The sequence below is a fragment of the Aquarana catesbeiana genome, linkage group LG08, assembly GCF_042186555.1.
Source record: "Aquarana catesbeiana isolate 2022-GZ linkage group LG08, ASM4218655v1, whole genome shotgun sequence".
Classification (NCBI taxonomy): Eukaryota; Metazoa; Chordata; class Amphibia; order Anura; family Ranidae; genus Aquarana; species Aquarana catesbeiana.
The window spans coordinates 204023737-204038960 of record NC_133331.1 but is presented as its reverse complement, the minus strand read 5'-3'; positions in this window follow the sequence as shown (position 1 = coordinate 204038960).

Sequence of the window (15224 nt, the reverse complement as noted above, 5' to 3'; positions counted from 1 at the left end):
CACCTACATCAGATACCGACCACTGGTCTGCACTACAACACACCTACATCAGGTACCGACCACTGGCCTGCACCACACCACACCTACATCAGGTACCGACCACTGGTCTGCACCACACCACACCTACATCAGGTACCGACTACTGGTCTGCACTACACCACACCTACATCAGGTACCGACCACTGGTCTGCACCACACCTACATCAGGTACCGACCACTGGTCTGCACCACACCACACCTACATCAGGTACCGACCACTGGTCTGCACCACACCACACCTACATCAGGTACCGACAACTGGTCTGCACCACACCTACATCAGGTACCGACCACTGGTCTGCACCACACCTACATCAGGTACCGACCACTGGTCTGCACCACACCTACATCAGGTACCGACCACTGGTCTGCACTACAACACACCTATATCAGGTACCGACCACTGGTCTGCACTACACCACACCTACATCAGGTACAGACCACTGGTCTGCACCACACCTACATCAGGTACCGACCACTGGTCTGCACCACACCACACCTACATCAGGTACCGACCACTGGCCTGCACTACAACACACCTACATCAGGTACCGACCACTGGTCTGCACTACACCACACCTACATCAGGTACCGACCACTGGTCTGCACCACACCTACATCAGGTACCGACCACTGGTCTGCACCACACCACACCTACATCAGGTACAGACCACTGGTCTGCACTACAACACACCTACATCAGGTACCGACCACTGGTCTGCACCACACCACACCTACATCAGGTACCGACCACTGGTCTGCACCACACCTACATCAGGTACCGACCACTGGCCTGCACCACACCACACCTACATCAGGTACAGACCACTGGTCTGCACTACAACACACCTACATCAGGTACCGACCACTGGTCTGCACCACACCTACATCAGGTACCGACCACTGGTCTGCACCACACCACACCTACATCAGGTACCGACCACTGGCCTGCACTACAACACACCTACATCAGGTACCGACCACTGGTCTGCACCACGCCACACCTACATCAGGTACCGACCACTGGTCTGCACTACAACACACCTACATCAGGTACAGACCACTGGTCTGCACTCCAACACACCTACATCAGGTACAGACCACTGGTCTGCACCACACCTACATCAGGTACCGACCACTGGTCTGCACCACACCTACATCAGGTACCAACCACTGGTCTGCACTACACCACACCTACATCAGGTACCGACCACTGGTCTGCACCACACCACACCTACATCACGTACCGACCACTGGTCTGCACCATACCACACCTACATCAGGTACCGACCACTGGTCTTCACCACACCTACATCAGTTACCGACCACTGGTCTGCATCACACCTACATCAGGTACCGACCACTGGTCTGCACCACACCACACCTACATCAGGTACCGACCACTGGTCTGCATCACACCACACCTACATCAGGTACCGACCACTGGTCTGCAGCACACCACACCTACATCAGGTACCGACCACTGGTCTGCACCACACCTACATCAGGTACCGACCACTGGTCTGCACCACACCTACATCAGGTACCGACCACTGGTCTGCACCACACCACACCTACATCAGGTACCGACCACTGGCCTGCACTACAACACACCTACATCAGGTACCGACCACTGGTCTGCACCACACCACACCTACATCAGGTACCGACCACTGGTCTTAACCACACCACACCTACATCAGGTACCGACCACTGGTCTGCACCACACCTACATCAGGTACCGACCACTGGTCTGCACCACACCTACATCAGGTACCGACCACTGGTCTGCACCACACCACACCTACATCAGGTACCGACCACTGGTCTGCACCACAACACACCTACATCAGGTACCGACCACTGGTCTGCACCACACCACACCTACATCAGGTACCAACCACTGGCCTGCACCACACCTACATCAGGTACCGACCACTGGTCTGCACCACACCACACCTACATCAGGTACCGACTACTGGTCTGCACTACACCACACCTACATCAGGTACCGACCACTGGTCTGCACTACAACATACCTACATCAGGTACCGACCACTGGTCTGCACCACACCTACATCAGGTACCGACCACTGGTCTGCACCACACCTACATCAGGTACCGACCACTGGTCTGCACCACACCACACCTACATCAGGTACCGACCACTGGTCTGCACTACAACATACCTACATCAGGTACCGACCACTGGCCCGCACCACACCTACATCAGGTACCGACCACTGGTCTGCACCACACCTACATCAGGTACCGACCACTGGTCTGCACCACACCACACCTACATCAGGTACCGACCACTGGCCTGCACCACACCTCCATCAGGTACTGGCCTGCACCACACCACACCTACATCAGGTACCGACCACTGGCCTGCACCACACCACACCTACATCAGGTAGCGACCACTGGTCTGCACCACACCACACCTACATCAGGTACCGACCACTGGCCTGCACCACACCTACATCAGGTACCGACCACTGGCCTGCACTACAACACACCTACATCAGGTACCGACCACTGGTCTGCACCACACCACACCTACATCAGGTACCGACCACTGGCCTGCACCACACCACACCTACATCAGGTACCGACCACTGGCGTGCACCACACCACACCTACATCAGGTACAGACCACTGGCCTGCACCACAACACACCTACATCAGGTACCGACCACTGGTCTGCACAACTACATGTCCCCAATTATAGATTACACACAAAGTAACTTTTATTACATTGTAACCTACAAATCATTACATGTGCTGGCTGAATTCTTTTCTTTTCTTTCTTTCTTTCTTTCTTTCTTTCTTTCTTTCTTTCTTTCTTTCTTTCTTTCTTTCTTTCTTTCTTTCTTTCTTTCTTTCTTTCTTTCTTTCTTTCTTTCTTTCTTTCTTTCTTTCTTCAAGGTGGTTTGGGGGGCTACCCCAATGCACCCTCCCAATGTTGAGGGCATGTGGCCTGGTACGGTTCAGGGGGGGGCGCTCTCTCGTCCCCCCCATCTTTTCCTGCGGCCTGCTAGGTTGCGTGCTCAGATAAGGGTCTGGTATCGATTTTGGGGGGGACCCCACGCCATTCTTTTTTTTTTTTAATTTTGGCACGCGGTTCCCCTTAAAATCTGCACCAGACCTGAAGGGTCTGGTATGAATTTTGAGGGGGACCTCAATGCAATTTTTTTTTTAATTTTGGTGCAGGGTTCCCCTTAATATCCATACCAGACCTGAAGGGCCTGGTATGAAATTTGGGGGGACCCCCACGCATTTTTTTTTTTTTTTTTAATTCTGGTTCGGGGTTCCCCTGTGGGGGAATCCCATGCCATTTTTATCAATGAACTTTTATGTGTATTGCCGGGACCAACTATTCATTATAGCCGCAGGTAGTTTTAAATGACTTTTTTCCTTTAGAAATGTCATTTTGCTGTCAGACTGTTCCAAACACGGGAAACATGCGCCCCTTTACAGGCATACTATAGACACCCTCCAGGTATGAAATTTAAAGGAATATTACACTTTTATTATTTCACTTTAAGCATTATTAAAATCACTACTCACGAAAAAACATCTGTTTTTGAAATTTTTTTTTGCATTGATACATGTCCCCTGGGGCAGGACCCAGGTCCCCAAACACTTTTTATGACAATAACTTGCATATTAACTTTTAAAATTAGCACTTTTGATTTCTCCCATAGACTTTTAAAAGGTTTTCTGCAGCTTTCGAATTTGCTGCGAACACCCCAAATTGTTCGCTATTCGGCGAACAGGCGAATAGCCAATGTTCGAGTGGAACTCATGTTCGACCCGAACAGAAAGCCCATCCTTAATTGGCATTACGCAGTGGCTGGTGTCTTCGGAAGCAAACCCCAGATCTTCTACATTATGGTAGTTGCAACAGCAAGTGACATTCTCTCACCCCTTATAAGTGAGTCTCTGATTCTCTCCCCTTTCGGGCTCTTTGCTCCAGACCGCTGTCCATCTCTTTTAAATCAGGATCAGTGGGTTGCACCCAAAGAAAAACCACCAAATCCAAAGAATCGGGAAAACAACCCTCACTCTCCCGTCCGGGGCAGCATCTAACTAGCTCGAGTGCAACCCACTTACATTTATAACATGTTTATAATTTAAAAAAACAACAAATTTACAATTTAAGCACTTTCAGCAGCTGTTTAGCCTCTTACTGGCTGTGTAATGCCCACCCCTATGTGCCCATGGGCAGCCAAGGTTTCTGTGCTGAAAGGGAGTTGCCAGCACAGTGACCGAGCCGTCGTAGACAGCCCCTGGTCTTTAATAATGATCGCCAGGGATGAGCTAAGGTGGGTTCAGAGGGGAGTCTGAACCCGCCTAAGCTATCCTGCCAGGAAACTGTCAAAGCCGAATACCACTCATAGGCAGTGGAGGATTTCCTTGCCCCACAGCTGCACCTAGACATGCCCCTTTGACAGCTTCTCAGTGGGATAACTCAGGTGGGTTCAGACTTGTGTCCAAATACACCTGAGCTCACCCCTAATGATCAGGAGTTGAAGGGACTGGCTTCCAATCATGTGAACACTGTCACAGCCAATCGCAGTTGTCTTATGTTTATTCAGTCATTCCCACCCTTTGTTAAAGGAATGCCAGAGTTGGGTTTTAAGGGGTTAAGGCCTTATTCATAGGGGGGCTGAGGCCCACAAGTTCATGATTAGGGTGGGTGTTTATGCAGCTCTAGCTGCCAGGGTATGCATGCAGGTAGACCATTCAAGTCTATGGGGATATGGTAGACAGTATGTATTCAGAGCCGCTCATGCCTGTTAAATTGGGGCCGTTTATCGGGTGCGTGGCTATGAACTCAGGAAATATGCGCTCAGGGCCATGCATCTGCATATCTGTCAAACTGGGATGAGCATCTGTGTTCTGATAGACTTGAAAGGGCTACCTGCACACTGCACCAAATAAAAGGCCCACTCACGGACTATAGACCTCAGTGCTGTTTCCAATGGTGTCGGGGGGGGCTGACCCGGGCTATACCCCCGAGTGGGCCCCCAAAAAGCCCCGGGTCTCGTATTACTCCATGACAATTATTAGCCCTGTGTCCCAATGCCTGGGGTTGGCTGGGAACTCTGTGCCATTGGCCGCCTGCCCTGGGGCCGCTTTGCAGGGCTGATCCTGGGCGGGTGCACGGGCTGCCTCTCAAGGGAAGTGGGGCGAGCGCCGCCAGTTTACACAGAGCAGGGATCTCCCGCTTACCCAGCGCGGCTGAGTGCCATACAAAGCCCCGCCTCATATGATGGACGTCACACTGGTCCAATGCCAGGACGTGTGATGTCCATCATAGGAGCCAGGGCCAGGAGGTGGAACTTAGTGTGACAACGGCGTTGGGTAAGTGGGAGATCCCTGCTCTGTGTAAACCGGCGGCTCTCCTCTCCCAATGCACTGGCAAGGCTGCGTTGATGTGTTCTGGCAAGGCTGCGCTGATGGGCACTGATCAGGCTGCATTGATGGACACTGATTAGGCTGCATTGATGGGCACTGATGAGGCTACATTGATGGGAACTGGTGAGGCTGCATTGATGGGCACTGGTGAGGCTGCATTGATGGGCACTGGTGAGGCTGAGCTGATGGGCACTGGTGAGGCTGCACTGATGGGCACTGGTGAGGCTGCATTGATGGGCAAAGGTGAGGCTGCGTTGATGGGAACTAATCAGGCTGCGTTGATGGGCACTAATCAGGCTGCATTTATGAGCACTGGTGAGGCTGCACTGATGGACACTGGTGATGCTGCACTGATGGGCACTGATGAGGCTGCACTGATAGGCACTGATGAGGCTGCACTGATAAGGCTGCATTGATGTGCACTGTTGAGGCTGCATAGATGGGCACTGATGAGGCTGCATTGATGGGCACTGGTGAGGCTGAGCTGATGGGCACTGGTGAGGATGCACTGATGGGCATTGGTGAGGCTGTGTTGATGGGCACTAATCAGGCTGCGGTGATGGGCACTGATCAGGCTGCATTGATGAGCACTGGTGAGGCTGCACTGATGGACACTGGTGATGCTGCATTGATGAGCACTAATGAGGCTGCATTGATGGGCACTGGTGAGGTTGCATTCATGGGCATTGGTCAGGCTGCATTGATGGGCACTGATCAGGCTGCATTGATGGGCACTGGTGAGGCAGGCAGCAAGTAAGCCTAACATCCCCCCATGCTTTTACTTACAGGCTAGAAGTTATCTTAAGGATAACCATAAGGGGGGAGAATTTTCTAGACCCCTGACGGAGTTTGAGTCGGTGTGCCACAAGGGGGAACCGGTCAGCAGAACAACTTCCATTTCTTACGCTTGGTTACAGGTTGCAAGGGGACCAGCAGATGACAGACTCAGAGGGAGGTGGTCTGATGCTTTGCAGATAAACATAACCCCTAAACAATGGAAGAACGCTTGTATTTTATCACATAAGTGCTCCATCAGCACTAAGGTTCAAGAAACAGCGTATAAATTGATGACACGGTGGTATCTGACACCATTGAAATGAAACAAGTGGTACCCACAAACGTCGGACCGTTGCTGGAGATGCATGAAGGATAGTGGATCTTTGCTGCATATTTGGTGGCAATGCCCACTGATCGCTAGCTACTGGAATAAAGTCTTAGATCTAATCAAACTGATAACGGAGACGACTTTGCCTCTAGATGCAGCTTGCTGCCTACTACACATCTCAAATTGGTCTCTAAAAAAATACAAGCGTTCTCTCACAAGGCATCTACTAAATGCTGCCAAGTCACTTATTCCAATTCACTGGAAGTCTACACGAGTACCAACAATCACTGAATGGCTACACAGGGTTGCAGATTTCTATGAAATGGAGGACACTCTCGCCCAATCCAATGAACGGGTAGAAAACTTTCTCGAGATCTGGCGTCCCTGGAATGTTTTCAAATATTCCAAGACCTTCAATGACATTAACAAAGCCCAGACAATTAGACCTGTTTAAGACATTTACATCAACAGACCCTCCCTGGATCTACAGAGCTGGGCGACGCGGTTGATCACCTGCCGATATCTATCTGATTATATAATGGTCGTAAAATTCTTTTTTTTTCTGTTTCCTTTTTTCTGTTTTCTCTTTTTTGTTCTCACTGTTTCTCTGAAATCTGACATACAAATCGGATGACTCTCTTTATTGCTTCACCTTTGAGCAGAATAGTTTTTGACAAGGATAAGTGTGAATGACAAGGGTCTTTAACAATGTTATATTTTATACCAAAGTCCGCACTTAACAAATACGGATATTTATTCCATAACTTACCATAAGTTATTAGCTTTAGGATGTAATGTAAACTAATGTCGATCAAATATTGTTTTGTAAGGATACTTGAAATGATTACAGTTACCCGGATTTGTATTGACTTTTCAACTTCTAAATAAACTTTTTTGATGTTAAAAAAAAAAACATCCCCCCATGCTGAACTTGGGCTGGACTTACTTTAAAATGTGGAAGGGGTTATCAGATTTACCTTCGGACTGAAGCCCCTGGGCCCCTTTTTCCCACCTAGCAACACCCCTGGCTGTGTGAATGAGGTCTTAATCACTTACTGAGTATGCAGCTTCTGTTATCTTTTAATCTTTGTTTATATTCAGTTTAGGCAGGTGTCAAGCTGCTCTAGGTTCCCTGTTTCAGGGTGGCTCCTTGCATGCATCAAAAGAAACACTCAGCCCCATAGGCTAGGGTGGCAGGGCACTCCCCTTCTCCTCCCTTCTCCAAGCTAAATGACTAACTGGAGACTGCGCTGTCCACTGTAAACTCTTTCCTGTGAAAACTGGAAGTTCAGGGAAGCAGCACTGAGAGAGCAGGAGTCAGCAGCAGTGATAGTTGTATAATGCAAGTACCAGGGTAAGAATTCTAACAAATAGTTTAGTGGTGAATGTTTATTTTATTGTGCTCAGTGTGTTAAGCTAAAAAACCCTGAGGGTTTAATGCTACGTTAACCATTTCAGTACCAGCCTGTATATACCCCTTCACTACCAGCTCATTTTTCTATTTCCAGTCGCGTGGTAAACTGATAATTGTTTGGTCAACACTCAACCCAAATTATTTGTACAGTGCCTTGAAAAAGTGTTCATACCCCTTGAAATTTTCCACATTTTGTCATGTTACAACCAAAAACGTAAATGTATTTTATTGGAATTTTATGTGATAGACCAACACAAAGTGGCACATAATTGTGAAGTGGTAGGAAAATAATAAATGGTTTTCACATATTTATTTGTAAAAAAAAATTGAAAAGTGTGGTGTGCATTTGTATTCAGCCCCCCTGAGTCAATACTTTGTAGAACCACCTTTCACTGCAATTACAGCTGCAAGTCTTTTTGGGGATGTCTCTCCCAGCTTTGCACATCTAGAGAGTGACATTTTACCCATTCTTCTTTGCAAAATAGCTCAAGTTCTGTCAGATTGGATGGTGAGTGTCTGTGAACAGTAATTTTTAAGTCTTGCTACAGATTCTCAATTGGATTTAGGTCTGGACTTTGACTGGCCATTCTAACACATGAATATGCTTTGATTCTAAAGCATTTCATTGTAGCTCTGGCTGTATGTTTAGGGTCGTTGTCCTGCTGGAAGGTGAACCTTCACCCCAGTCTCAAGTCTTTTGCAGACTCTAACAGGTTTTCTTCTAAGATTGCCCTGTATTATGCTCCATCCATCTTCCCATCAACTCTGACCAGCTTCCCTGTCCCTGCTGAACAAAAGCATCCCCGCAACATGATGCTGCCACCACCATGTTTCACAGTGGGGATGGTGTGTTCAGGGTTATGTGCAGTGTTAGTTTTCACCCACACATAATGTTTTGTTTTTAGGCCAAAAAGTTAAATTTTGGTCTCATTTGACCAGAGCACCTTCTTCCACACGTTTGCTGTGTCCCCCACATGTTTTCTCGCAAACTGGACTTCTTATGGCTTTCTTTCAACAATGGCTTTCTTCTTGCCACTCTTCCATAAAGGCCAGATTTGTGGAGTGCACGTCTAATAGTTGTCCTGTGGACAGATTCTCCCACCTGAGCTGTGGATCTCTGATGCTCCTCCAGAGTTACCACGGGCCTCTTGGCTGCTTCTCTGATTAATGCTCTCCTTGTCCGGCCTGTCAGTTTAGGTGGATGGCCATGTCTTGGTAGGTTGCAGTTGTGCCATACTCTCCATTTTCTGATGATGGATTCAACAGTACTGGGTGAGATGTTCAAAGCTTGGGATATTTTTTTATACCCTAACCCTGCTTTAAACTTCTCCACAACTTTATCCCTGACCTGTCTGGTGTGTTCCTTGGCCTTCATGATGCTGTTTTTTCACTAAGGTTCTCTAACAAACCTCTGAGGGCTTCACAGAACAGCTGTATTTATACTGAGATTAAAGTACACACAGGTGGACTCTATTTACTAATTCAGTAACTTCTGAAGGCAATTGGTTACACTAGATTTTAGTTAGGGGTATCAGATTAAAGGGGGCTGAAAACAAATGCATGCCACCATTTATCATTTTCCTTCCACTTCACAATTATGTGTCACTTTGTGTTGGTCTATCACATAAAATCCCAATAAAACACATTTACGTTTTTGGTTGTAACATGACAAAATGTGGAAAATTTCAAGGGGTATGAATACATTTTCAAGGCACTGTATATAATTTTTCTGAGAGATAGCACTTTCTTTACGTGGTATTTAAAGCACACCTTCACTCAATATATGCACTTGGCACCATTTAACCCCTCCTCCTTAGCAATCAAAAACAGCAAATTTTCTTCCGTTAACTGTTTAAGAACTTCACCAACAATCTGTCCAACACTCTGCAGAGTCTAAATGGCCAACCAAGGACACTCACATGAGTACAGACAAATAGGCTGCGCACCCCACAAGATGCATAAAAATTATACGAAAACCCCCTAACGGGGCTTTTAAAGCAGCCAATGAATACAATATAGATGGTCAAAAAAATTATTTTATTGGTACAAAATAGATGGTCAAAAAAATAATTTTATTGGTACAAAATTTTGTACCAATAAAATTATTTTTTTGACCATCTATATTGTATTCATTGGCTGCTTCAAAAGCCCCGTTAGGGGGTTTTCGTATAATTACTCTGCAGAGTCTTGTGGTCATTTTCAGATTTTTCATACTGTTTGGTGAGTTCTTTTAACAGCTCTTTTAACTCCTTCGGCCGGCCATCTATCTCTGTGTTCCAGCAGCTTCTTCCTGCAGCTCTGCAGCTATATTCTTTCTTCTGCGGCTCCGCCATAATGAGTAGCCACCGCTCATAGGGAATGCTGGGAAGTGCCAGGGCCGCCGGAGGAGGAAGACTGTGCAGACTTTGCCTACATTTTTTTAAGATGAATCTACGTGCTGGTAATGAGGTGGTTAAAGCATGGAGCTTGGTCATGGTACACTAGATACAGCACATCAGGTCACACACAGAGGTATGAGGAGGTGAAGGGGTTAATATGCAGATCACATACAGAGACTGGATGGAGATGAGATGTAAAGGAGAGGAAGGGGGTGAAAGGGTTAAAAATGATCTCACAATCTAGTAAAATTCCCTACAATTTGCTGCTTCCTGTGATCCTCTAGTGATGAATGAATAATTAATTCCTCCCTTGTAAAAGGAAGGGAAGGGCTCTCCAATGTAAACAACAGTCTATTTCCATTTTTGATCTCTGTAATTGGTCATCACAGTGATAACATGGTACAGAGTCGTTTGGATGGGCTCTGTACAGTGTATCTGAATCATCTGCTGACAGCTCAAGCTCACAGCGGTTAATAGGCTCACTGGCCACCTATGCATTATTTCTGGAGTGACCTTTATGAACTGCACTCCAGAAATAGATGTTTCCCTCCCTGCCATTTTTTTACAATGTGGCAGTAGAAAGGTGGTTAAAGTTATAACTAATTTTAACTTTTTCAACAGAACAAGCTCTCTTGCAGATGTATCAGTTAAAGAGTTGAGATAAACCATTTAACACTGACAGGGGTGCTTGCAATGATCGAGCTGAGGAAAAGGAAGGTCCTTCGAAAAGTGTCCTGTGACCCTGGGCACCAAGTGGACTACACCATCCATCGGTCAATAATTCTGGGAGTGAGGAAACCAAGGCACATCATGTAAGCCAGGTAGTCAAAGCAGCCTCCCATCCAGCTGCCAGTGGCACAACGATCCTGAGTCATCCATCCAGCTGCATGTGTATAGGACAGTACCGTCACTACAGGCTCACCCTCCCCCTAGTTTTCATATGTGTGTTGTTCATTCATTTTTGTGAGTATACTTTTTTTTAATTCTTTCAATTATTTTTTATTAAAATTTGTTGGAATTCACCACACTAGAGTTATTATGCTGTCCCCCCCCCCTCCTTTTTTGTTCACAATTAGAGTCCCTCCTTCTTGTTGACAGTGGCACCCCTAGTCTGTCAGTTTCCCTTGTCCAGTTATAGGGCTACCAGCTCCCAACCCCCCGCTATTCTCATTGGTTGTTACTATTGTCTATTCTAGGTTACGTTAATACTTTCTATTTATTTATAATAATATCATCTGTGCATTAATTAATTTTGAGTGGTTGAGTGCTGTTAGCCAAGCGCAGCATCGTTTTTAGCTTTGAGCTTTTGCAGTCCAAAGACTTTGGAACTCTTCAGCAGCACCCAAGGAACCCTCAAAAGCAAAGTATACAATATGCATATTTGGACTCCTAGCTCCGAAGCTAGCCATTTTTAAAGGGAGGAGTAGACTTTGTTTGCTACCAAGGCTTAAAATGGTGGTAAAGACTTAACGTTTTACAATAAATATTTGTTCAATTCAGTGTGGAGGGGGGGGGGGGGGGGGGGGGCATCTTGTTCCCATCCGTAAACAAATGAATGCTTTCTCCAGTAGTGCTACTTAGCCGTTCTTGTAAAAAATGTTATAAAATAACAAAAAATGGCATATGTTCAGAAAAAAAAGAACAAATGACTTTTGGCAGAGCACAGAAAACGCCTGAGGTTCTACAAGAGTCAGGAAATCTCTAAAAAGGGAAATAAATGAACTCTGACTTTGAAGTATTTATTTTTTGCTAAAACAAATCTGTATCAAGTTGTGTTCCAGAGAACCCTAATTTCTTTTTTGTTTTTTTGGAAAATAAGATGTCACCCGAAGTCAGTAGAACTTCCTGCACTTCTTTCATTTAAATAATTTGCTGTACTCACAAATATAATAAATGCTGCTCCATGGTTTTGCGGCATAAGTATTTTTTCCACCAGATTTTATTTTATTTGAAAACGTTTAAGAAATATAAACAAATACACAAAATAAACAAAATACAATACAAAAAAAACCACAAAGAGCATACCTAAATGCCAATGCAACAACGTAGAATAAGTATTACTGCCAATAATGTGAATTCTAGTTGAATTTAAAATTGAAATGTGAACCTGACAAGGATCTACAAAGTTATATCAACTAGATATTGATTAATACCTTCTGTAGTACTGTTCATCTGATACATAAAGGATAAAACAAACACACAATGAAAAAAAGTGACAAGCACACACAAAGAGATAGCAAAACATACAACAGGAAAATACACTCACCAGCCGCTTTATTAGGTACATCTGTTCAATTGCTTGGTAAAACAAATTGCTAATCGGCCAATCACATGGCAGCAACTCAATGCATTTAGGCATCTAGACGTGGTGAAGATGACTTGCTGAAGTTCAAACTGAGCATCAGAATTGGGAAGAAAGGGGGTTTAAGTGACTTTGAACCTGGCATGGTTGTTGGTGGCAGGGCGGGGTGGTCTGAGTATTTCAAAAACTGGTGATCTACTGGGATTTTCAAACACAACCATTTCTAGGGTTTACAGAGAATGGTCCGAAAAAGAGAAAATATCCAGTGAGCGCCAGTTATGTGGATGAAAATGCCTTGTTGATGTCCGAGGACATAGGAGAATGAGCAGACTGGTTTGAGATGAAAGAAAGGCAACAGTAACTCAAATAACCACTTGTTACAACCAAGGTATGCAGAATGCATAACACATCTCTGAATGCACAACACATCAAACCTTGAAACAGATGGGCTACAGCAGTCAAAGACCACACTGGGTGCCACTTCCGTCAGCTAAGAACAGGAAACTGAGGCTACAATTGGCACAGGCTCTCCAAAATTGGACAATAGCAAATTTTAAAAAATGTTGCCTGGTCTGATGAGACTCGATTTTTGCTGCAACATTCAGATGCGGGATCAGAATTTGGTGTAACAACATGAAAGCATGGATCCATCCCGCCTTGTATCAACGGTTCAGGCTGGTGGTGTAATGGTGGGGGGGATATTTTCTTGGCACACTTTGGGCCTCTTAGTACCAATTAAGCATTGTTTAAATGCCAGGGCCTACCTGAGTATTGTTACTGACCATGTCCATCCCTTTATGACTACAGTGTACTCATCTTCTGATGGCTCCTTCCAGCAGGATAATGCACCATGTCACAAAGTTCAAATCATCTCACCACTGGTTTCATGAACATGACAATGAGGTTACTGTATTCCAATGGGCTCCACAGTCGCCACATCTCAATCCAATATGGCAGTGGTTCTCAACCTCAGTCCTCAAGTACCCCCAACAGGCCATGTTTTGGGAATTTCTCTTAGATAAAATATCTGTCCAAAATACTAAGCCATTGACTCTGATTTAAAGCACCTGTGCAAGATAAAACCTGCAAACATGGCCTGTTGGGGGTTCTTGAGGACTGAGGTAGAAAACCACTGCAATAAAGCACCTTTGGGCTGTGGTTGTACGGGAGATTCGTATCATGGATGCCCAGCCGACAAATCTGCAGAACCTGCGTGATGTCACTATGGACCAAAATCTCTGAGGAATGTTTCCAACACCTTGTTAAATCTTTGCCATGAAGAATTAAGGCAGTTCTGAAGGCAAAAGGGGGGTCCAACTCCGTACTAGCGAGGTGTACCCAATAAAGTAGAGTGAGTGTATGTCACCTGCACATATTCGATTTTTTGGACAATTTCCAGAGCTTTATTTAAACAGAGCAATCACATTTTAAATTATTATGATGTTTTTGAGCTTTGCAGGGCCCCTCATCAGGCTTCTGTGATAACAACTAGCTACAACAATAACGACGAGCAATATACAGCCCTGAATTTATCTTAAATGTCTGTAAAATATTTTGCTGTTACTGTCTGAATCTGTAGCTCCTTTTCATTGTCAGTCTCCTTTTCTTTCCTACTGCCCTCTGCCCGCGATTCAAAATGCTGTAGTGTGAATGCAAAAAGCCTGAAGGTGAAGAAGAATCATTGTGACCAGAAGAGAGCTCCCGGATCTTTCTCAGGGTAAGTAGCATGTTGGTTATGTGAAGTGTCACTTTATGTAAGTGTCATGGCTTTAGCCCTGCAGCTGTATGCATTTCCAGCTGTGGATCAGCCTACGTGTCAGAATACATTGCAAATGCAAAATGAAGCAACCAAACACTGTAGGAAAAAAAAAAAAGACTCAGGCGTTTAGTGGTATTAGGCTGGGATTCTCCACATCCAATTCGCAATAGCAGGAGATTGTGACTGGCTCTCTATGGAGCCGGTTCAGATATCTCCGCTGCGGCTGCGGTGCGAATTTGCACCGGGTCCTGTGCGTCTTTTGATCCGTTTCAGGTCTGAATTCAGACAAAAATTCAGACTGAAATCGGACCTGAAACGGTGAACGAGGACGTACTGGACCCCTTGCTGTCAGCCGAATGCTGCTTAGATGTGATCCCAGCCTTAGTAAAGATTAGCTGTTTATTTTTTATTTAATTTAATATCTATTTTTTTTCAAATATTCAAAAACAGTGTGTATATACATGTGCAGATGCATTTGGTTCAAAGTAAGTATGTATGCTATAGCCAGCTAGTTATATATAGATCCCATAAATTCATTGTTGCACAGGGATAAATGACTAGGGGTGAGTGTATAGATCTAGGAATATGTTTGAAGGGAGGTAGGGTATATATCTATAAAAAGATGGAAGCTTCTGCCATCACTGATCACTCAGAGGTTTGTTAGAGAACCTAAGACCCCTTTCACACTGAGCTGCCCCAGGCGTTGGCGCTATTTTTAGCGCTGCTTTACCGTCATTTTAGCAGCGCTATTTGGCCACTAGCGGGGCGGTTTTAACCCTCGCTAGCGGACGAAAAGGGGT